The following is a 22,827-nucleotide window of genomic DNA, read 5'->3' on the forward strand; positions in this document are numbered from 1 at the left end:
TCGGGCTAAGACAGGGCTGAGGACTATGGGTAATGGAGCATGGCTAATGTTATTAGCACCGGGACACAAACACTCTGTGGGGACTCAAAGACAAGGCGCTTGTTTGGGGGGGGAACAGTATCCCAGAGGACCAACTTCCTGCCGCATGAGCAGACCGGCTCTCCCTAGGCAGGGGAAGTGTTAGGCAGCAGCACGCAAGCTCTCCTAACACACATACACTCACAAAGTAGCTTTCCCAACACATGAGGGAACGGTCTGCAGGGGTCTCTAGTCCATAAACAAATCGATATGGAGGGGCATAACTGCACCCCTATTCACCAACTCAACCACGCCCCCTCAAACACATCAGAGAGACAAAATAGCCTGATATACTATGTTCTCTCTCTCCCTCCATTTTTTCTCACTCTTCATCCCTCCCTCTCCCTCCCAACCACTCTCTCCCTCTCTTTCTATGTCCCTCTCCCTCCATCCCACCCTCCTTTCTCTCTCTAGGTCTGCTGTGCTGGGGTCTATGGGGAGAAACAGTGGACAAAGCTGTGGTGCTGAGGGACCCTTATGGGTCAAAGCAGCTTTCTAGACTCTCTGCATACATGCAGGCCACAGGGACAATGAGGCCTTTATTAGGAAGGCCAGCATCTGACACTCACGCATACACACACACACACAAACACACACACACACTGGCTTAATAGGAGCTAGGGAACACTGGAGCAATGGGGCTGCAGTCTGGGAGAGCTGTCACTGACACCAGGGCTGTGAGTGTGTGCGTGTGTCTGTACGAGCGTGTGTCTGTACATGAGTGCGTCTGTAGATGCTCAGGTATGTGTGCATATGTGCTGTATGTTGTTGGGATGTTGCCAGCATATGGTGATGCAGAAGTATAGGAAACAGAACACCAGTTTAACACTGTACTTCGCCCAGTCATCTCGTCATGCATACAAAACAGACTGGCTGCACAGTATACAATAAAGATTTGATTAAATTCGCAATCAAAAATGACTTTGTCTGAAATGTCTCCGTACGCTTGGCTAACTTCACAATACACAGATCTGCTTACTGAACACTCTGGTTCGAATGCTGGTGAGGTTCTTGTTTGGTTGGTTGGTTGACTGTGTGTGTGTGTGTGTGTGTGTGTGTGTGTGTGTGTGTGTGTGTGTGTGTGTGTGTGTGTGTGTGTGTGTGTGTGTGTGTGTGTGTGTGTGTGTGTGTGTGTGTGTGTGTGTGTGTGTGTGTGTGTGTGTGTGTGTGTGTGTGTGTGTGTGTGTGTGTGTGTGTGTGTGTGTGTGTGTGTGTGTGTGTGTGTGTGTGTGTGGCCCAGCCATGCATGGAGCATCTTTGCATTCTGTTCAAAAGGAGCTGCACACTTACATAATGGCATTCTAAAGACTATATGCACACACACACACACACACACGCACGCACGCACACACACACACACTCACAGTAGGGGTGACACCATTGAGACATTCCATATTTGTTGAGAGAAACACAGAGATGTGGGTTTTCAGAAGAGCGGGGAGGGGAAGAGGAAGGAAGAGGAGGGGAAAGAGTGTAGGAGGAATGACGAGAGACCACTAGCCTCCAGCATATAACATGTGTATACCATGAATGTCCTGGCGTGGATAAGGCTGTAGGCTGTCGGCCAACAATGCAGGTTTCTTTGTTCTCATCTATTTATTTAGAGTTTCAGAATCAGATATTATACTGCCTAATGGTGAAGCATTTCGTTTAACAGGGACTTGTGATGAAAACATTTAGAGCACAAAACCCTACACATATTACTGGCATACCTTTTGGCTGGAAGTTGAGGATGAGTTATCATATGTAGGCTCGTGTTATTTTCAACCTTAGGCCTACATAAAGATGTGAGATCTTAATTTGATCACTCTGTTGTTCCAGGAAATGTCAAGGTCGATTTCTAAAGTTTGTAATTTACATTTTTAAAAATGTGATTTTATTTTCCCTAACTGCAACTGTATCAACCCCTAAATAAGTGTCTATCCATTATAATCCACGCCATAATTTACATTTCCTGTTGTTGCTGTACGAAACTGGTCAGATTAATAACCAAACATGAGTTTATTTTGATCTGGTTAATCATACATTATCTTATTATACATTATCGTATCATACAATCTGATTTGATTAATTATACATTCCAAATATGTGGCAGTATGTGCTTACATTTTGTTTTCACAAGGTTGGTGACCCCCCCTCTCTCTGTTATTCTGGTAAAAGGGGTGAATGGCCAAGGTTTCTTTTTATGCAATAAAAATATGTCCTTGCCAGATCGATTGTTGTTGCTAGGAGACTGAAGCATCCTCTGGCAAGGGCTGCCCGCGCTCTGGTACTAGGTGTATTTTTTTCCTCCTCACGCTCTCTCTATCTCTCTCTCTCTCGCTCTTTCTCTCTCTCTCTCAGTTTGACTCTGAGGGATCAGGAGTAAGACAAACTCGTCTCAAGTGCTCAAATAACTGCAAGATTTGCGCCCCTCACATTCTAAATAAAGTAAGTAATTTGTATTTTTAATCTCTGGACATTGGATTTAAAATGTGGCCATTTGCAAGAACGCACAAACCTACGTACGATCATTTTGGACAGGTAGTCCACATGCGCGCGCTCAGGCAAGTTAAATTAAATGTTGACGGAATGACGTGAGTAAAATAAAAATGTATGTTGTGGTGTGGTGTGCATTGTATTTACAGACACGCAATCATATCTGCATCCTTCATCATCATCAGATATGATGTGTGAGTGATAACCTAATATTTGATTAATGACAATTCTCTTTCTTGACTAGAGCAAAAACAACTTGGCAGAGAAACTAAGGTTAAGTCAGACTGCCATATCGGAGAAAAATGAAAGAAAATGTATATTTCCTCGCGTAGCAGCAGTGTTTTCCGCAGCGTGGAGAAGTTATTTGGGCTGTTATATAATTCGTTAGGCTACAGACACCAAATGGACAGAGGATCCCACGAAACCAAACTAAGAAACGATGTGTGAAGGGGTAATAACTGCTTTCTAACCTCGGTGACACATTTGATGGATACAGTTACTGATAAGTTCATACAAGTATTTTGTTTCGGAGTATGTTCCACCAACAAAGTGGACCAGAACGCATTGATTTACCCATCAATCTGCGGTGTGCTCCACTACTTTGCCCTCCTCGTAAGCAGGTGAGCGCGCGCGTTCGTTTGCGTTCCTACCTGTCTTTCCTCCCAGGCGGTTTTGGGATTTAGTAGGTTGTATTTAGTCAGTGGTGTCGATTACCACAAACTCATTTATGTGTTGTTATAGTTAGTTGGAGGTAGGCTAGATGGATCTTGTTTCAGTGAAGTGAACTGGACAGTGTCCTGGTATTCGGGGACTGTTGCCACTGTGTTTCTCTGCTGCCTCTCAGGACTCTCTGACTGACAGACTAGGGGCTCTATTTTTAAAAACCTAATGCAATGGTAAATCTGAGCATAGGCGGTAGGGCTATAAGTTCAGGGGTGTGTCAGAAATACACTGCATGACCAAAAGAATGTGAACACCTGCTCATGGGAAGGCATTCCACTAGATGTTGAAACGTTGCTGCGGGGACTTGCTTCCACTCAGCCACAAGAGCATTAGTGAGGTCGGCACTGATGTTGGGTGATTAGGCCTGGTTCACAGTCGGCGTTCTAATTCATCCCAAAGGTGTACGATGGGGTTGAGATCAGGGCTCTATGCAGGCCAGTCAAATTCCTCCACAAACCTTTTATGTATGGACCTCGCTTTGTGCAATGTCTTGCTGAAACGGGTAAACGGGAAAGGACCTTCCTCAAACAGTTGCCACAAAGTTGGAAGCACAGAAGCATCTAGAATGTATGTTATAGCCCTTCACTGGAACTAAGGGACCTAGCCCAAACCACTAAGGGGGCTAGCCCGAACCACTAAGGGGCCTAGCCCAAACCAGTAAGGGGCCTAGCCCAAACCATGAAAAACAGCCCGAGACCATTATTTGTCCTCCACCAAACTTAACAGTTGGCACTGCACATTCGACAGGTAATGTTCTCCTGATAGCTGACAAACCCAGATTGGTCCATCGGACTTCCAGATGGTGAAGCGTGATTCATCACTGCTCCAGAGTCCAATGGTGGAGAGTTTTACGCTTAGCATTGCACATGGTGATTGTAGGCTCTTGTGCGGCTGCTAGGCCATGGAAACCCATTTCATGAAGCTCCTGACGAACAGTTATTGAGCTGACGTTGCTTCCAGAGACAGTTTGGAACTCGGTCGTGAGTGTTGAAACCAAGGACAGATGATTTTTACGTGCTCCACTCTCCTGTTATGTGAGCTTGTGTGGCCTACCACTTCGCAGCTGAGCCGTTGTTTCTCCTAGGAATTTCCATTTCACAATAACAGCATTGGGGCAGCTTGACAGAGGCAGCTCCAGCAGGGCAGAAATATGACAAACTGACTTGGAAAGCTGGCATCCTATGACGGTGCCACATTGAAACTCACTGAGCTCTTCCATTCTACTGCCAATATTTGTCTATGGAGATTGTATGGCTGTGTGCTCGATTTTATACACCTGTCAGCAACGGGTCTGGCTGAAATAGCCTAATCCACTAATTTGCTCTGGATAAGAGCGTCTGCTAAATGACTTAAATGTAAATGTAAATGTAAATTTGAAGGGGTGTCCACATACCTTTGTATACATAGTGTATGTTTTCTATTTTTATTTTCACAATTTTCAGCGCACTTGCTGGCATTGGTGCACAAGGGCTGGTTTTTGATGAATAAACAAGTTGTGGGTGTGTCAAGGCTTGGCCCCTCACTGGCCAATCAGAACGTACTCCATTGCCAAATATGTGGTTGCTTCAAGTTGTGTATTTTTTGTCTTTTAATTATTGCCTTGGATTCAACTCCAATTCCAATATTAGTCAGTTATAGTTTGTTAAATGGCTTACAGAAACAAAATAATAAAGTGTAGACCTATCTTTGCTAAATACCTTTAACTTGAACCCATTTGCAGTACACGTTGTTCTAAGTAATTGCAATAGCATGCACACTCATATAGGGGCTAGGCATTATGGCTGAGCATGGACATGCCGAACATTGTCAATATCAAGATTAAATTCAATATTGATAAGGCCTAAAAAGAGAACAAATAATTCTAATCAAATTCTAAACAAAACAAAACAACAGCTTGTTTTAGGTAGGCTATGTCACACTTACAAGCACCATCATTTCTCCCCGTGGGCATATAATATGAAAACAATGCAGACTATGCCCATCCAAACTTTTCACAGTAGCTGGACAAAGTTCAAATAAGAGAAAGGGAGAATGTCCACTCACCGTTATACTGCTCCCAAATAGGCATATGTTTTATAAACATAATCGGAACCATATTACAGATCTTCAGAAATTGCTTTGCAATCGCGTCACGGACGTTGTCACCATAATACCAGGAAGGTGAATCAACAAGCAATCAGTATTTTTTTAAACAACAACAACAATAAATACATGCTAAATGTAATGATATCATCAAATCTCCAGGATAAAAAAGACACACATTGCCCTTGAACCATCCTTTGTTCCAGTAGAAAATATGAACATATGAAACAGAAAACAAGCAATTGTTACAGTTTACATGTAACTTCTAAATACGAGGTTTACCGGTGTTTCACCGAGGTACTCCTCTCTCGTTTCCTGATGTGCATGGACACGAAGCCTACATCATGAAGGGGGGTTTACGCAGTACCAAAACGGGACCTGTATGGCACAAATAACGTTGGCCTGCCTACAATGCATAAATAAAAAGGGAATGTCATCTCACTATTTTACTCTCAAACGTTATATTTTAATGAAGCTTTGGTGATTAAGATTTATTTCCAACCTTTCTCAGGAGCCAAAGCCTGTATCGACAGTCTTGACTACTTCGTGATTCCTTTGGGCCGGACAAAAAAAGCCTTAATTGAGTGAAGGGGTGGCTATGCTTGGTTATTAACCAAATAAAGCCTTAATTGAGTGAAGGGGTGGCTATGCTTGGTTTTTAACCAAATAAAGCCTTAATTGAGTGAAGGGGTGGCTATGCTTGGTTATTAACCAAATAAAGCCTTAATTGAGTGAAGGGGTGGCTATGCTTGGTTATTAACCAAATAAAGCCTTAATTGAGTGAAGGGGTGGCTATGCTTGGTTATTAACCAAATAAAGCCTTAATTGAGTGAAGGGGTGGCTATGCTTGGTTATTAACCAAATAAAGCCTTAATTGAGTGAAGGGGTGGCTATGCTTGGTTATTAACCAAATAAAGCCTTAATTGAGTGAAACCAAATAAAGGGGTGGCTATGCTTGGTTATTAACCAAATAAAGCCTTAATTGAGTGAAGGGGTGGCTATGCTTGGTTATTAACCAAATAAAGCCTTAATTGAGTGAAGGGGTGGCTATGCTTGGTTATTAACCAAATAAAGCCTTAATTGAGTGAAGGGGTGGCTATGCTTGGTTATTAACCAAATAAAGCCTTAATTGAGTGAAGGGTGGCTATGCTTGAAGGGGTGGCTATGCTTGTTATTAACCAAATAAAGCCTTAATTGAGTGAGGGGTGGCTATGCTTGGTTATTAACCAAATAAAGCCTTAATTGAGTGAAGGGGTGGCTATGCTTGGTTATTAACCAAATAAAGCCTTAATTGAGTGAAGGGGTGGCTATGCTTGGTTATTAACCAAATAAAGCCTTAATTGAGTGAGGGGGTGGCTATGCTTGGTTATTAACCAAATAAAGCCTTAATTGAGTGAAGGGGTGGCTATGCTTGGTTATTAACCAAATAAAGCCTTAATTGAGTGAGGGGGTGGCTAATTAACCAAATAAAGCCTTAATTGAGTGAAGGGGTGGCTATGCTTGGTTATTAACCAAATAAAGCCTTAATTGAGTGAAGGGGTGGCTATGCTTGGTTATTAACCAAATAAAGCCTTAATTGAGTGAAGGGGTGGCTATGCTTGGTTATTAACCAAATAAAGCCTTAATTGAGTGAAGGGGTGGCTATGCTTGGTTATTAACCAAAAAGCCTTAATAAAGCCTTAATTGAGTGAAGGGGTGGCTATGCTTGGTTATTAACCAAATAAAGCCTTAATTGAGTGAAGGGGTGGCTATGCTTGGTTATTAACCAAATAAAGCCTTAATTGAGTGAGGGGTGGCTATGCTTGGTTATTAACCAAATAAAGCCTTAATTGAGTGAAGGGGTGGCTATGCTTGGTTATTAACCAAATAAAGCCTTAATTGAGTGAAGGGGTGGCTATGCTTGGTTATTAACCAAATAAAGCCTTAATTGAGTGAAGGGGTGGCTATGCTTGGTTATTAACCAAATAAAGCCTTAATTGAGTGAAGGGGTGGCTATGCTTGGTTATTAACCAAATAAAGCCTTAATTGAGTGAAGGGGTGGCTATGCTTGGTTATTAACCAAATAAAGCCTTAATTGAGTGAAGGGGTGGCTATGCTTGGTTATTAACCAAATAAAGCCTTAATTGAGTGAAGGGGTGGCTATGCTTGGTTATTAACCAAATAAAGCCTTAATTGAGTGAAGGGGTGGCTATGCTTGGTTATTAACCAAATAAAGCCTTAATTGAGTGAAGGGGTGGCTATGCTTGGTTATTAACCAAATAAAGCCTTAATTGAGTGAAGGGGTGGCTATGCTTGGTTATTAACCAAATAAAGCAAAATTGGAAAAACATGTATATTTTTTCTAAATTCAAAGTATAAAGACACCAAAAGCACATCAGTTTAGGGCAGGTAGCCTAGTGGTTAGCACATTGGGCCACTAACCGAAAGGTTGCTGGATCAAATCCCAGAGCTGACAAGATAAAAATTGTAGCAGTTAACCCACTGTTTCCCTGGTGCGGTGGATGTCAATTAAGGCAGCCCCCGCACCTCTCTGATTCAGAGGGTTAAATGTGAAAGACACATTTCAGTTGAAGGCATTCAGTTGTACAACTCTCTAGGTATCTAAAACCATTTTTTTGTTTGTAATAAATATCTCTATCTGCGCTGCCTCAAATTAGCACTTTAGATTATGTTTTGGAAATGCCAGTGGACCAGTTTTTACATGACGAAATTGCAAACTAACGTGCGATGACACTAGCGCCGCCTTTATGCCAGCCGAAAATAGAGCCCAAGGTGTGTCAGTGTGTGTGTGCGTAAGTGAGTGAGTGTGTGTGTTTCTCTCTCCTGACTTGTCTGTGTGTCACAGGGTGTCTCTCCTAAAAGGGCTCTTTCACCCCACATAGCTTTACCTGGCTCTGCTGAGTGCTTTGCTCTTCAATGTGTGTGTGTGTGTGTGTGTGTGTGTGTGTGTGTGTGTGTGTGTGTGTGTGTGTGTGTGTGTGTGTGCGTGCGTGCGTGTGTGTGTGTGTGCGTGTGTGCGTGTGTGTGTGTGTTTGCATAATGGATACGTGAGTCTGCTCCGTACAGTATGTGTGTGTGTATGTGATGATACATAATTGATTCCCCCACTGTCTGTACAGAATTTGTATCTGTATGTTTGTTGTTGTTGGTTGGTTATACATCTCTGCCTCCATAAACCAGTTACTATTATATAAATCTATCACAATGAGTAGTAGGCTAGTTGAAATCTATCACTATTCTGAATCCAGTAGCTCAAGTAGCTCTCTTTATTACTGTCAATAGTCAAGTTTAGGGATGATCATTAATTCAATCTGGAAACTTCACAATAGGTTTTTTAGAGAAAGAGAGGGATCGAGAATGAGTGTGTGTGTTCATGTAATGACACAATATTGCGGTGCATGTGTGTGTGAATGGATATGGCCTTGTATAGGCCAGGTGTTTGTGTAGATGTGTATAGATGATGCATGCGTGTGTGTGTGAATGGATATGGCCTTGTATAGGCCAGGTGTTTGTGTAGATGTGTATAGATGATGCATGCGTGTGTGTGTGAATGGATATGGCCTTGTATAGGCCAGGTGTTTGTGTAGATGTGTATAGATGATGCATGCGTGTGCGTGTGAATGGATATGGCCTTGTATAGGCCAGGTGTTTGTGTAGATGTGTATAGATGATGCATGCGTGTGCGTGTGAATGGATATGGCCTTGTATAGGCCAGGTGTTTGTGTAGATGTGTATAGATGATGCATGCGTGTGCGTGTGAATGGATATGGCCTTGTATAGGCCAGGTGTTTGTGTAGATGTGTATAGATGATGCATGCGTGTGCGTGTGAATGGATATGGCCTTGTATAGGCCAGGTGTTTGTGTAGATGTGTATAGATGATGCATGCGTGTGCGTGTGAATGGATATGGCCTTGTATAGGCCAGGTGTTTGTGTAGATGTGTATAGATGATGCATGCGTGTGCGTGTGAATGGATATGGCCTTGTATAGGCCAGGTGTTTGTGTAGATGTGTATAGATGATGCATGCGTGTGTGTGTGAATGGATATGGCCTTGTATAGGCCAGGTGTTTGTGTAGATGTGTATAGATGATGCATGCGTGTGCGTGTGTGCATATATGGCCTTCCAGATTATATTTTCCATGCAGAGCTGTACTCTGTGGGCTGAATGCAGTACAGAGCCTCCATCACATCATTAGCAGTTCAACAGCATTCTCTCTACTCAGCACAGGGAAATAAGCTCTTCTCAACTGAATGTTTCTGTGTCAAATCTTAAAACAATTCAAGTTTATTGGTCGCATACATAGTTAAGCAGACTTTATAGCAGGTGCAGTGAAAAGCTTGTGTCACTAGCTCCTAAAAGTGCAGTAAAAACGTAAAACTAAATAATAATCAAATAATTGTACACAAATAATAATCAAAACTAGAAGCAAGAAATCACAAGTGTCAGGACGAATCCCAGTTAACAAGGTGACAGGGAGGTGACAGGCTAAAGAAGAATTTTTAAGCCTTGAGACATTAGAGACATGGATTGTGTATGTGTGTCATTCAGAGGGTGAATGGGCAAGACAAAATATTTAAGTGCCTTTGAATGGGGTATGGTAGGCGCACTGGTTTGAATGTGTCAAGAACTGCAACGCTGCTGGGTTTTTCCACACTCAGCAGTTTCCCTTGTGTATCAAGAATGGTCCCCCACCCAAAGTCCATCCACCCAACTTGACACAACTGTGGGAAACACTGGAGTTACCATTGGCCAGCATCATTATGGAACTCTTTCCAAACCTTGTAGAGTCCATTCCCTGACTAATTGAAGCTGTTCTGAGGGAAAAAGAGGGTGCAACTCAATGTTAGGAAGGTCTTTTCATACAGTAGCCAGACATGATAGGACAGAGGGCTTGGGCATTGACAAGAACAGCATATACAAGGAGACAAATCCTTGAACTGCTTCTGCGTGTCACCTGATGGTGTATTTATAGCTTTTTCTGGAAATCCGAAAACTGTAATGTCATGAATTCATATGGCGCCCATGCAGTTCAGGTCTAGTGGTGTTACACTAAACGGATGTATGAGTATGTTGTTTGTAGAATGAGTCAATGATGTCAATGGTTCATGTACAGTAAAATACAGCTCATATCATCCTGCAGTTTTAGGTGCAGTATTGTGTTCTGCTTACGTAGTGTAGTGTGTGTGTTTGTATCTAGACAGTGGGAAGGCTTTATTGACCAGAAGTTCTATGTTGTTCGATGCACTTAACCGTTCTGCTCTGTCAAAGAAACAGAGAGACGACCAACCACTGCTGCTGCATGTAGTGCACCACTTAACAACACACACACTACATCTCTCTCTCTCTCTCTCTCTCTCTGTGTGTGTGTGTGTGTGTGTGTTTACTGAGGCAGTGAACAGGTAGTGTAATGTATAGGTCTGGGGTTCTTTTCTGCTTATGCATTCTAATTTTGACGCCAAATCCACTGCTGGTGTGTGTGGCCAAATCAATAAATCAATCATTAAAATTGATTTATAAAGCCCTTTTTACATCAGCTGATGTCAAAGTGTAATACAAAACCCAGCCTAAAACCCCAAACAGTAAGCAATGCAGATGTAGAAGGTGGCTAGGAAAAACTCCCTAGAAAGGCAGGAACCTAGAAAGAAACATAGAGAGGAACCAGGCTCTGAAGGGTGGGCAGTCCTCTTCTGTATGTGCCGGATGGAGATTATAACAGTACATGGCCAAGATGTTCAAACATTCCTGGATGACCAGCAGTGCCAAAGAATAATAATCACAGTGGTTGTAGAGGGTGCAACAGGTGAGCACCTCAGGATTAAATGTTTTTCATAGCCGATCATTCAGAGTTAGAGACAGCAGGTGCGGTAGAGAGAGAGAGAGTCGAAAACAGCACGTCTGGTGAACAGGTCAGGGTTCCAGGAGGAAGGGTTAACCAGAAACTTGCTTTGAAGATAAAACTACTTTCAACGCACACTAATCCCGTGTCCCTGTCACTAGAGTAGTGACTTCAACTAGCTTTGGCTGCCATCTATTGGAAAGGAATGGTAACTACATTGGGAAGCTAGTTGCAGAATCAAAGTAGGCTTTAATATGCCATTTAGCAGACGCCTTTATCCAAAGCGAACTAGGTACATGGTAGTGGTAGATCATAGAAACAGAATTACAAGTTTGATTTCATGGATGGTCAGTTGTTGCATCTAAAGCTCTGTCTATGAATTTGAGATTGGTTAGATTTCTCCAGCCCCATCACTCAGCTTTTTACCGAAAGAGGAGCAGGGAGGCACTTTGTTATTTTTTTCTACTGCTGATTGCCAAGTGAAGATGCAGATTAAATACACACCAAAATATGTTACAGACACTATAAAAAATATACCATCACTCAAACAGTTAGTGAATACACAGCATCCAGCACAGCAAACAATCAATCAAACAAATGTATTTTACAAAAGCCCTTTTTACACCAAAATAATAACCACCGTGGTTATAGAGGGTGCAACAGTTCAACACTTCAGGACCAAATGCCAGTTGGCTTTTTATAGCTGAGCATTCATAGGTTGAGAGAGAGAGTCAAAACAGCAGGACCGGGACAAGGTAGCACATTTTTGTAAACTTCCCTTTATGGATGGGTGTATCTTTGAATTCACAGTTGAATGACCTGCACTTTCTCCATTTTAGGAACACCAGCCGCTCCCCCAAAGTGGCTCGCACTGTGGTGATAGTGATTAGTGATACAGCAAGTTATGGTCTTCACTGATCGCACTCTCGGTCAGCTCCATCTGTGGCGTATATGGGCAGGACTTGGTTGTATACTGATGGTACAGAGCGCAATCTAGCTGGGGCCCAAGTTCTTTAGTGATGGTCCCAGTGGACCTCTGCTCCACCGCAGCACAGGAACACTCTGGCACCAAGGGGTCAGTTTCATATCAAATTAATTTTATTATTGTATTATTCACATGCTCCGAATATAACAGGTGTAGATCTTACAGTGAAATGCTTACTTACAAGCCCCTAACCAACAGCGCAGTTTAAAAAAAATGACGGATTAGAATAAGAGATAAAAAGTAAGAAGTAATTAAAGAGCATCAGTAAAAAATAACAATATACTGTATTTGGCTATAGTTATATTGAAGAATCACTTCATATACTTTAAATAAACAATAGTCTTAGAAACAACATGGATTTGCATGTACTTCCTCTGCCTCCTGTACAGTCTCCTCCACGATGACCTTTTCTTCAGGGATGAAGATGTCATCCTGAAACCAAACAAACGTTTTGTTAAGACAACTGAACCCAAATACATGAATTGCCATTAACAAGTTACCTGACTTGTATGCTTTGTCAACACACACACACACACACACACACACACACACACACACACACACACACACACACACACACACACACACACACACACACACACACACACACACACACACACACACACACACACACACACACACACACACACACACACACAGCAAATACAGGGACATTTATTTTTCAGGAAACATTAGCTATGTCAACTTGAGTTTAGCTAAATGAGGTGGAACTAACAAAACATTATAAAAACAAGTCTGTCAACAATCTATTACAGTAACTTGACTATCTGAGGTGGGAGCTAGCTACTGCAACTACCTAATAACAAAGTTACCCAGAGAAAATATGTTGTAGTTTCAGTTGTTGCTTGCTAACGGTGTTACCCAAAACACTTCAGACATACTAGAGTTGCAACAAAGTTGTCCAGTGTCTATTCAACAAAAGCCTATTCAACAAAAGTCATGCCCGGTTAACGTTACCTCAGGCTCCATTGCATTGACTCACGTTGCCTCCTCCGTTCAGTCGCTTTTGCTTGACTCCAAAGTCACCTATGATGATGATGGTTGATCAGTAACCCCTATACCAAAACCCGCGGAATCTCAAATGGAGGCGCAACCAGAGTGCTTCAACGTAGCTCTAGCTGGGCCATCCTTTCTCTTCAGGACATGGAGCCACTTCTTCTCAAGTTGTGGGTCCTTGGGCAGCTGATGGTAGTTTACTGAGGGATTTGTTTTGAGCCAATTCATACAGCCTGGTGCTATACATTTCATGTTTGAATTATTACTTGTTGTTGCCATCTTCGTTGTCCGCACCTAACCTCACTATCTTCAATTCACTCTCCTCGCGAAAACTCAATACCACAGACAATTTGCTGATTCCTGCCAGTGATGCACTGGCATCAGTCGTTACTATGGCAATGTAAATGGCACTGACCATAGCTCAAATACAAATATAGAGATGTTTTTATGTTTATTGTATTAGTGGATTGAATACATCTCTTTATCTAAATGTACTTCCTAAAGTGTTTCCATTCCCCTTTAAACAACACTCCAGACTCTGCCAGACCCCTAGTGGAGTGATAAGTAACCCTTTATTCTCACTGCTATATGCCAGGGAGATCCACAGTGAGAGAGACGCTGCTTTGAGAGCGCCCTGACACGAGCTGGACTACAAAACAGACAAAAGGCATAACCGGATATCCATAGCAAAAAATACGAAAAGGCATAACCGGATATCCCAGGTCCATTCAACATACATACGTAATGTAAGCTCGCACCAGACACAGGTCATGTAACATCTGTTGCTCTTCACAAGCAATGAGTAGGTGAAAAGGGAAATAGCAAAAAAGCTAAGGGGGAAAAAACTGTATAGATTAGCATAAATTTCAAGCTGGTTCATGCTGGTCTATGTTGGTCAGTGCCAGTTGGATGCTGGTCAAGCTGGTCTGACCAGTATGGTCTAGCTGGTAATGCTGGCAGACCAAGCTGGTCTTTGTTGTAAAAAAAAAGTAAGCCAACCGTTAGTGGAAGTGTTGTACCAGTTGATGTGGTTTTATCATTATGTTGATGTAGATTGAGCACCTTGTTTGTCCACTCCCAGTTATACAGTCTTTGTAAGAGGTTGTGACAATCAAGAGCTTCACTGCTAAGATAACTGTACATTTTCCTGTGACTTAATGGCAGTTGATCACCAGGAAGTTCATGTCAAAAACTGACTGTCACCTTGCTTGTTATTATAAAATTCACGGTAACTTACTGTGGCTGATCTTTGTCATGCTCACCTGATGGTGTGGTAGGAAGGTCAGTTTGCTGCGAACCTAGAGGTTGATGACAAGTGAGGCTGGGTCCCAAGTGTAGTCACCACAAATAATGCATAATAGTTGTCACCTAATGTTATAAGCTTTATTTTAACCAGAAAAGTTAATTGAAGATACTTAGCTACTGGCAGCGAGTTGCAAGTATGCTACTGTGCATTTTAGAACAACTTACTAACAGTTAGGTTGCCAGTTATGCTGTTGGCAGTCAGTTGCCAGTGAGTTAGTAGCAGCTACTGGCTATTAAGTTACTGGTAATTTTACAATAACATACTGACAACTGGTGGCCAATTCAGTCACACAGAATTCACAACTTCCAGGAAACTAACTTCCATTGAGTTACTGTGAAATGCACAGTAACATCTCAACAGTTCTGCTCATTAACGTCAAATTCACTTACGATTGTAAAACTTACCATATTAAAACAGTTGCTCAAACTTTGATAACATAACCATCAACCACTTAAACTGGTACAACACCTCCACTGACGCTTGGCACAAATACACATGTATTAGACCATGCCCCCAAATATGCTACTGAACCCTACATTGCCCCCACCTACATTTCAAAGCGCAGTGATGATTGTACATTACATGCAAAATATTGGATAGAAAAATGTACCATTATAATAGTCTATCCGTACATGTAGCCTGGAGGACCTGACCAGTACCATGTGACTTCCATCTATGTGTATGTGTACCTCTGAAGATACATTATGTGTTTATTTGACCTTTTTGTTTCCAAGGGAACAACATTGTACCCTAACCGTACCCTAATTTTGAGCGTGTGGATATATGTTCTTGGTAATAATGACGTACGTGATGGCAATGCGGAAACATTAATGCACTTCTGCCGAAAAACGTACGAGTGGAAATCCCCAGAGCATTTTGCTCACTTTACATCAAGTGTCCCTGAGCACTGCATTTTTACGTTGGTGTTGTCTGGTAATCAGACAATTATTGACTTGATTTAGAAAAGTGCAGAACTGTATTCTTGCCATTAAATTGTGGCCAATGTCTGTCATGCCCACAGACCTGGTAGTGTAGTAGGAAATGCAGGTCATTAGCAACCAAGCAAATCAAATTAAGTCAAATTTATACAGTCTCCTGAGGGGGGAGACTGCCCTCTTCAAGACAGTCTTGGTGTGTTTGGACCATAATAGTTAGTTGGTGATGTGGATACCAAGGAACATGAAGCTCTCAACCTGCACCACTACAGCTCCATCGATGAGTATGGGGCTGTGCTCGGTCATTCTTTTCCTGTAGTCAACAATCAACTCCTTTGTCTTGATCACGTTGAGGGAGAGGTTTTTATCCTGGCACCACACGGCCAGGTCTCTGACCTCCTCCCTATAGGCTGTCTCCGCTCCGAGACAGGATTGTGTTGTGGCACAGGTCTGAGGAAGCATACCAAAACATTTCTGCAGCATTGAAGGTCCCCAAGAACATAGTGGCCTCCATAATTCTTAAATGGAAAAAGTTTGGAGCCACCAATACTCATCCTAGAGCTGGCCGCCCAGCCAAACTGAGCAATCATGGGAGAAGGACCTTGGTCAGGGAGGTGACCAAGAACCTGATGGTTACTCTGACAGAGTTCCTCTGTGGAAATGGGAGAACCTTCCAGAAGGACAACCATCTCTGCAGCACTCCACCAATCAGGCCAATATGGTAGAGTGTCCAGACAGAAGCCACTCCTCAGTAAAATACACATGACAGCCCACTTGGAGTTTGTTAAAAGGCACCTAAAGGACTCTCAGGCCATGAGAAAAAATATTCTCTGGTCTGATGAAACCAAGATTGAACTCTTTGGCCTGAATGCCAAGCGTCACATCTGGAGGAAATCTGGCACCATCCCTACAGTGAAGCATGGTGGTGGCAGCATCATGCTTTGGGATGTTTATCAGCGGCAGGGACTGGGAGACTAGTCAGGATCGAGGGAAACGGAGCTGTACTCTGTACTTTGAACGGAGCAAAGTACAGAGAGCTCCTTGATGAAAACCTGCTCCAGAGCGCTCAGGACTTCAGACTGAGGCAAAGATTTATCTTCCGATAGGACAACGACCCTAAGCACTCAGCCAAGACAGTGCAGGAGTGGCTTCGGGACAAGTCTCTGAATATCCTTGAGTGGCCCAGCCTGAGTCCTGACTTGAACCTGATCGAACTTCTCTGGAGAGACCTGAAAAAAAGCTGTGCAGTGTTTGAGAGGATTTGGGCCAAAGGTGCTTCAACTAAGTACTGAGTAAAGGGTCTGAATACTTATGTAAATATAACGTAACAAAATGTGGAAAAAGTCTAGGGGTCTGAATACTTTCCGAAGGCACTGCATATTAAAAACTGCAAGCGTTTCTCTCCACCCTATGGCAAAATGTGTTGTAGAATTGTCGGAAATATACTGTAAAACAGCTAATTGTCCTCCCTGCCGACAGCAAAATGAGAAGAATGGCATGAAATGTGTTATAAAATTGCTGAATCTTCTCTCTGCCCCATGGCAAATTGTACAGAATTGCAGTAAACTTGTTTTAAAATAGCAACATGTTCTCTACAACCCAAGGCAAAATGTGTAGAATTGCATAGAATAAAAAATAAATAATAATAATCTCCGCTGTCAAGAGCGGAGCCACTAAAAAAATGTCCTCGCTGTGTGTGTGTGTGTGTGTGTGTGTGTGTGTGTGTGTGTGTGTGTGTGTGTGTGTGTGTGTGTGTGTGTGTGTGTGGGGGGGTATGGATGTGTATACGCAGACCGAGCATCTGCGAGCATCTGCGGACCCTCATAATAAGTTCCGATGTTTTGTGGCGCCCATCCCCATCAAAGTTGCCTATACTGCACTAGAGGTTGCATGTTATTAGATTAGTCTAATAAGGGTTAAGAGTTATAATGTGCATCATTCATCACCATTGATCTATCCTAATCAATAATCAATCATTTGTTCTGTGGTCCTTAACACCCTGCTGACCCCTACACAGAGCAAGGCTTGTTAGAGTAAAGATCAGGCCGCACATTCAGCGCCCTGCGGGTCACAGGTCATAGCCAGAGAATTAGAACTAATTGATTGGAATCAGCTCTAACATCCATGTACCCAATATTGTGTTGCAATAAAGGCCTGTTTAGTGTTATGGTTGTTTCGAATTAATGTCTATTCTATGATGAGTATTTATACGCTTAGGGAACGTGGGTGCCAATAAGTACATCGCTTTTTCCAATACAAGTGCAAGACAAAATAGGCCTACATAAATAATCTGTGGAATTCACAGACTGTATATTTTAAGCTGGGGTGTCTATACACCACTATGACCCGTCACTGTAGTAGCACTTTGCTTGATGCATAGTGAGGACACTGACTAGATGAAGGGAACCCTTCACAGGTCAGTGCTAGTACCTTATTCAATATGCAGGTGTACTGGAGTGGTAGTATATACAGGTCAGTGTCAGTACCCTATTCAATATGCAGGGGTACTGGAGTGGTAGTATATACAGGTCAGTGTCAGTACCTTGTTCAATATGCAGGGGTACTGGAGTGGTAGAATATACAGGTCAGTGTCAGTACCTTATTCAATATGCAGGGGTACTGGAGTGGTAGTATATACAGGTCAGTGTCAGTACCTTGTTCAATATGCAGGGGTACTGGAGTGGTAGTATATACAGGTCAGTGTCAGTACCTTGTTCAATATGCAGGGGTACTGGAGTGGTAGTATATACAGGTCAGTGCCAGTACCTTATTCAATATGCAGGGGTACTGGAGTGCGTATTTTCCTGACACCACACTCCGAGGGCCCTCACCTCCTCCCTGTAGGCCGTCTCGTCGTTATTGGTAATCAAGCCTACCACTGTTGTGTCGTCCGCAAACTTGCTGATTGAGTTGGAGGCGTGCGTGGCCACGCAGTCGTGGGTGAACAGGGGGTACAGGAGAGGGCTCAGAACGCACCCTTGTGGGGCCCCAGTGTTGAGGATCAGCGGGGTGGAGATGTTGTTGCCTACCCTCACCACCTGGGGGCGGCCCGTCAGGAAGTCCAGTACCCAGTTGCACAGGGCGGGGTCGAGACCCAGGGTCTCGAGCTTGATGACGAGCTTGGAGGGTACTATGTTGTTAAATGCCGAGCTGTAGTCGATGAACAGCATTCTCACATAGGTATTCCTCTTGTCCAGATGGGTTAGGGCAGTGTGCAGTGTGGTTGAGATTGCATCGTCTGTAGACCTATTTGGGCGGTAAGCAAATTGGAGTGGGTCTAGGGTGTCAGGTAGGGTGGAGGTGATATGGTCCTTGACTAGTCTCTCAAAGCACTTCGTGATGACGGAAGTGAGTGCTACGGGGCGGTAGTCGTTTAGCTCAGTTACCTTAGGTTTCTTGGGAACAGGAACAATGGTGGCCCTCTTGAAGCATGTGGGAACAGCAGACTGGGATAGGGATTGATTGAATATGTCCGTAAACACACCAGCCAGCTGGTCTGCGCATGCTCTGAGGGCACGGCTGGGGATGCCGTCTGGGCCTGCAGCCTTGCGAGGATTGACACGTTTAAATGTTTTCCTCACGTCGGCTGCAGTGAAGGAGAGTCCGCATGTTTTGGTTGCAGGCAGTGTCAGTGGCACTGTATTGTCCTCAAAGCGGGCAAAAAAGTTATTTAGTCTGCCTGGGAGCAAGACATCCTGGTCCGTGACAGGGCTGGTTTTCTTTTTGTAATCCGTGATTGACTGTAGACCCTGCCACATACCTCTTGTGTCTGAGCCGTTGAATTGAGATTCTACTTTGTCTCTATACTGACGCTTAGCTTGTTTGATTGCCTTGCGGAGGGAATAGCTACACTGTTTGTATTCGGTCATCTTTCCGGTCACATTGCCCTGATTAAAAGCAGTGGTTCACGCTTTCAGTTTCACGCGAATGCTGCCATCAATCCACGGTTTCTGGTTTGGGAATGTTTTAATCGTTGCTATGGGAACGACATCTTCAACGCACGTTCTAATGAACTCGCACACCGAATCAGCGTATTCGTCAATGTTGTTGTCTGACGCAATACGAAACATATCCCAGTCCACGTGATGGAAGCAGTCTTGGAGTGTGGAATCAGATTGGTCGGACCAGCGTTGGACAGACCTCAGCGTGGGAGCTTCTTGTTTTAGTTTCTGTCTGTAGGCAGGGATCAACAAAATGGAGTCGTGGTCAGCCTTTCCCGAAAGGAGGGCGGGGCAGGGCCTTATATGCATTGCGGAAGTTAGTATAGCAATGATCCAAGGTTTTGCCAGCCCTGGTTGCGCAATCGATATGCTGATACAATTTAGGGAGTCCTGTTTTCAGATTAGCCTTGTTAAAATCCCCAGCTACAATGAATTCAGCCTCAGGATGTGTGGATTCCAGTTTGCAAAGAGTCAAATAAAGTTTGTTCAGAGCCATCGATGTGTCTGCTTGGGGGGGAATATATACGTCTGTGATTATAATCGAAGATAATTCCCTTGGTAGATAATGCGGTCGACATTTGATTGTGAGGAATTCTAAATCTGGTGAACAGAAGGACTTGAGTTCCTGTATATTGTTGTGGCCACACCACGTCTCATTAGCCATAAGGCATACGCCCCCACCCCTCTTCTAACCAGAAAGATGTTTGTTTCTGTCGGCGCGATGCGTGGAGAAACCAGCTGGCTGCACCGACTCCGATAGCGTCTCTCCAGTGAGCCATGTTTCCGTGAAGCAAAGAACATTACAGTCTCTGATGTCCCTCATTGTGCAGGGGTACTGGAGTGGTAGTATATACAGGTTAGTGTCAGTACCTTATTCAATATGCAGGGGTACTGGAGTGGTAGTATATACAGGTCAGTGCCAGTACCTTATTCAATATGCAGGGGTACTGGAGTGGTAGTATATACAGGTCAGTGTCAGTACCTTATTCAATATGCAGGGGTACTGAAGTGGTTGTATATACAGGTCAGTGTCAGTACCTTATTCAATATGCAGGGGTACTGGAGTGGTTGTATATACAGGTCAGTGCCAGTACCTTATTCAATGTGCAGGGGTACTGGAGTGGTTGTATATACAGGTCAGTGCTAGTACCTTATTCAATATGCAGGGGTACTGGAGTGGTTGTATATACAGGTCAGTGCCAGTACCTTATTCAATATGCAGGGGTACTGGAGTGGTTGTATATACAGGTCAGTGTCAGTACCTTATTCAACATGCAGGGGTACTGGAGTGGTTGTATATACAGGTCAGTGTCAGTACCTTATTCAATATGCAGGGGTACTGGAGTGGTAGTATATACAGGTCAGTGTCAGTACCTTGTTCAATATGCAGGGGTACTGGAGTGGTAGTATATACAGGTCAGTGCCAGTACCTTCTATGCGGAGTGCCTGGTCACAGCCCTTAGCCGTGGTATATTTGCCATATACCCCAAACCCCTGAGATGCCTTATTGCTATTATAAAATGTTTACCAACGTAATTAGAACAGTACAAATAAATGCTTTGTGATACCCTTGGTATACGGTCTGATATACCACGGATGTCAGCCAATCAACATTCAGGGCTCGAACCACCCAGATTATAATAAATAGATAAATACTAAGGGTAATGGCAACGTGTGTGTGTGTGCGTGCGTGCGCCTGCATCTGTATGTGTGTGTGTGTGTGTGTTTGTGTGTTGTTATGTGGTGACCTACATGTAGCAGCAGTGGTTTGTAGTTACTCTGTTTCTTCGACAGAGTGGTGTGAATGTTACAGAGACACATTAAGCCTAGCAGAAATGCAGAACACAACACACACACACACACACACACACACACACACACACACACACACACACACACACACACACACACACACACACACACACACACACACACACACACACACACACACACACACACACACACACACACACAGTCAGCGGCACTAGCAGGCAACTCTTCTTGGAGTAATAGCCAAAAATGATCTCTCCAGCCGCCAGCACCCCTCCCTCTCACCCCAGGAGTGAACCCTTCACCAAGTCAGTGTCCTCACTATGCATCAAGCAAAGTGCTACTACAGAGACGGGTCATAGTCCGGGGCCCGCAACGAGGGTGCCCAGTCCGGGGGCGGCGGTGAGGTTCCCCACACCAGAGGCGTCACCAAAGCGGGGTGAGCCAGAGGTGGAGCGGGGACTGGGCACCCTCGTCACTGGGGGCCCCGGGATGGGCACCCTCGTCACTTGGGGTCCCGGGATGGATACCCTCGTCACTGGGGGCCCCGGGATGAGTACCCTCGTCGCTGCGGGCCCTGGGATGGGACCCTCGTCGCTGGGGGCCCTGGCATGAGTACCCTCGTCGCTGCAGGCCCCGGGATGGGACCCTCATCGCTCTGGGCCCCGGGATGGGCACCCTTGTCACTGGGGGCCCCGGGCTGGGCACCCTCGTCTCTGGGGGCCCCGGGCTGGAGGCCGTCTCTGGAGGCTCCTGACTGGACAGCTGTCCCTGATTTGAGAACCATACCCGGCTAAAACATAGAAATACAAAATCATAGATAACAAAACAGAATTTCCACCCCAAATCACATCCGGTAATGTACTGTGTGTCATTAAGCAGTGCTTGTTTTGATACCGTATTTATATTACAGTAGGTGTACTGTAATATGAAATACAGAACTTTACTTGCCACTGAGCTGATTGTAAGCTACTGTCAAATTCACAGTAACCCCTTTATGGTGCTGAACTAGTATGGAGAAGAAAACAATAACTATGTACACATTGGCATCCATTGTTACCCAACCATATAATTACTAATCATAGAACAGATATTCTCATTCAAAACAACCATAACACTAAATAGACTTTTATTGGGCACATGAATGTTAGAGCTGATTCCATTCTAGAAGTTCTAATTCTCTGGCTATGACCTGTGACCCGCAGGGCGCTGACCGTGAGGTCTGATCGTTACTCTAATTAGCCCTGCTCTGTGTAGGGGTCAGCAGGTCATTAAGGACCAGAGAACACATGATTGATTATTGACTAGGATGGTTTAATGGTGATAAAAGATGCACATTATAGGTATTAACTCGTATTAGACTAATCTGATACCACACTATCTCTAGTGCATTGGTAGCAGCAGTATCTATCATCGAGTCACTAGCTCTGTCAGATCTCTCATTGTCTGAACAGCCAGCCTTGAGTTGAACAGATCTGCTGCAAAGGGAAGGGATCACTGCCGCTACCAAGCTTTCCAACCAAGGTGCATGAATTGAGAAGTAAACTGAAGGAGGAAATTGAGTAACACTTGGAAGACAATGTAATAAAAATGTAAAAAAGCTAATTTATTGCTAAAAGTAGAACCATTGCCTTCATCATGTTGTTTATTAGATCTATTCAATAAATACTAGAC

Source organism: Oncorhynchus keta, chromosome 22, assembly GCF_023373465.1.
Source record: "Oncorhynchus keta strain PuntledgeMale-10-30-2019 chromosome 22, Oket_V2, whole genome shotgun sequence".
Classification (NCBI taxonomy): domain Eukaryota; kingdom Metazoa; phylum Chordata; class Actinopteri; order Salmoniformes; family Salmonidae; genus Oncorhynchus; species Oncorhynchus keta.